Source organism: Priapulus caudatus, unplaced genomic scaffold (genome assembly GCF_000485595.1).
Source record: "Priapulus caudatus unplaced genomic scaffold, Priapulus_caudatus-5.0.1 Scaffold2951, whole genome shotgun sequence".
In the NCBI taxonomy this organism is placed as follows: domain Eukaryota; kingdom Metazoa; phylum Priapulida; class Priapulimorpha; order Priapulimorphida; family Priapulidae; genus Priapulus; species Priapulus caudatus.
In genome coordinates, this window is record NW_014580012.1 from 10,845 (window position 1) to 13,344 (window position 2,500).

Consider the following 2,500-nt stretch of genomic DNA (forward strand, 5'->3'; position numbering starts at 1 on the left):
CGCGCTCGTGTATCTCTTCTCTCGCGGATGGTGCGGGTGCGGTGCCGTCATCTTCGGGGACGCAATGTCCGCAGTGCTTTCCTACGAACTCGCACGAAGGGTAGCAAGCCTTCTCCAGAATTCTCTGCTTGATTCCCGTCGGGCCGTCAGGGGCTCGCGCGGGCACGGCGAGAGCGAGCAGAACCAGTGTCGCCACCTGTAGGTCAGAAAAGAGTTGAAATGTTCGACGGAAACTTAGTTCGCTATAATGTGTAGGATACACGTCCTGGTAGTGACGTCATCGGGAATATTTCGATATCATGCATACCTGATATACCATAGGTGTAATACATACCTTATATAGCGTAGGTATAACACATACCTTATATAGAGTAGGTATAATACATACCTTATATAGCGTAGGTATAATACATACCTGATATACCATAGGTATAATACATACCTTATATAGCGTAGGTATAATACATACCTTATATAGCGTAGGTATAATACATACCTTATATAGCGTAGGTATAATACATACCGTATACAGCGTAGGTATAATACATACCTTATACAGCGTAGGTATAATACATACCTTATATAGCGTAGATATAATACATACCTTATATAGAGTAGATATAATACATACCTTATATAGCGTAGGTATAATACATACCTGATATACCATAGGTATAATACATACCTTATATAGCGTAGGTATAACACATACCTTATATAGAGTAGGTAGCGTAGGTATAACACATACCTTATATAGCGTAGGTATAATACATACCTTATATAGCGTAGGTATAATACATACCTTATATAGAGTAGGTATAATACATACCTTATATAGCGTAGGTAGCGTAGGTATAATGCATACCTTATATAGCGTAGATATAATACATACCTTATATAGCGTAGGTATAATGCATACCTTATATAGCGTAGATATAATACATACCTTATATAGAGTAGGTATAATACATACCTTATATAGAGTAGGTATAATACATACCTTATATAGCGTAGGTATAANTAGAGTAGGTATAATACATACCTTATATAGCGTAGATATAATACATACCTTATACAGCGTAGGTATAACACATACCTTATATAGAGTAGGTATAACACATACCTTATATAGCGTAGGTATAACACATACCTTATATAGAGTAGGTATAATACATACCTTATATAGCGTAGGTATAATACATACCTTATATAGCGTAGGTATAATACATACCTTATATATAGAGTAGGTATAATACATACCTTATATAGCGTAGGTATAATACATACCTTATATATATATATGGTATGTATTATACCTACGCTGTATAAGGTATGTATTATATCTACGCTATATAAGGTATGTATTATACCTACTCTAAAAGTATATTTCTATGAGCTTGCTTGTATGGGATATCTATATGGTATATGGTGTATGTAGCATATCTATGGTATAGCGTGTATATGGGATACATATACGGGGATTTCCAAGTAATAAACATTGAACCTTCTATGATTTCCACAAGGTTACATACGAAACGCGATCACTCTTTCCACTATTACTTTTTACCTTATCCTCTTCACTTTACTCTGTCATTACTCTTCACTCTATTCTCTCAGTACTCTTCCACAATCACTAGACAGTAGAATAATTGCTTTAACATTGAACCAGTTTTTATGACGAGGTGTGCAGAGAATCTATCGCTCAGATTAGAATATGCATTCCTACCAGCAGTGCTTTCCGCGTGAACATTTTGCGTGGAGCATTCATATTGTTTCGATATTTCCTTCCGTGTGCGATGGCGAACCTGTAATCATATATACCTATGTCATACACACTGTCGGTGTCATTGTGCCACGTACACTAACTTGTTAACTTAGCTGTCATCATTTCCCTATTCCAATAACACTTGTTTATGAAAACATTAGTAGTTTATTCTAATTAATAACATTTTTTACTATACGTTAAACTAATTAGGGGTTTTATTCGATAGTTTGCGCTTTGCATGGCTTACCTTTTGCGACGAGCAGGCTTTCTGTGAACTCTTGTCAAGCCAACTGTTGCTGAGAATGAGCGTCGTTCAGAAATAGCAGGGTACTCCCGACCCGACCGCGCGACACATTCCCATCGATCAATCACAGAACAGGTCTCTCCACTGCACACAGAGAAGAGAAAACTTGCCGGACCAGCTTAATTACAGCGCGTCTTGTTTCTCTTCATCGTTTATATACATGGTCTCTGTGAGATATGTGACCGCGTGTACGTTACCGAGCGAACGCGCGAGCGATCGTCAGTCAACCTGTTGAGCTGACTCGTTGAGTTTGACACCGACCTCGACCCGACTGATGCTACCCGACCTCGCGACAGATTCTGTTCAATCAATCACAGAACAGGTCCTCGGTGAGTATCACAGAGCAGACAAAACTCTCCAGCCTAGGATAACTACGGTACGAGGGCTTGTTCCATTTATATATATATATACAAATAAATAAATAATATATA

The 2,500-nt window shown here is 37.9% G+C and overlaps 1 long non-coding RNA gene across 1 annotated transcript; it reads right to left on the minus strand.

Annotated features, from left to right (window-relative positions):
- Window positions 1-6: 6 nt before the first annotated feature.
- LOC106819193 lies at window positions 7-2,144 on the minus strand. Its single transcript, XR_001395371.1, has 3 exons — window positions 2,013-2,144; window positions 1,727-1,805; window positions 7-196 (listed from the first exon to the last, which is right to left on the minus strand). It is a non-coding gene; the product is annotated as an uncharacterized LOC106819193 (long non-coding RNA).
- Between the last annotated feature and the right edge of the window lie 356 nt (window positions 2,145-2,500).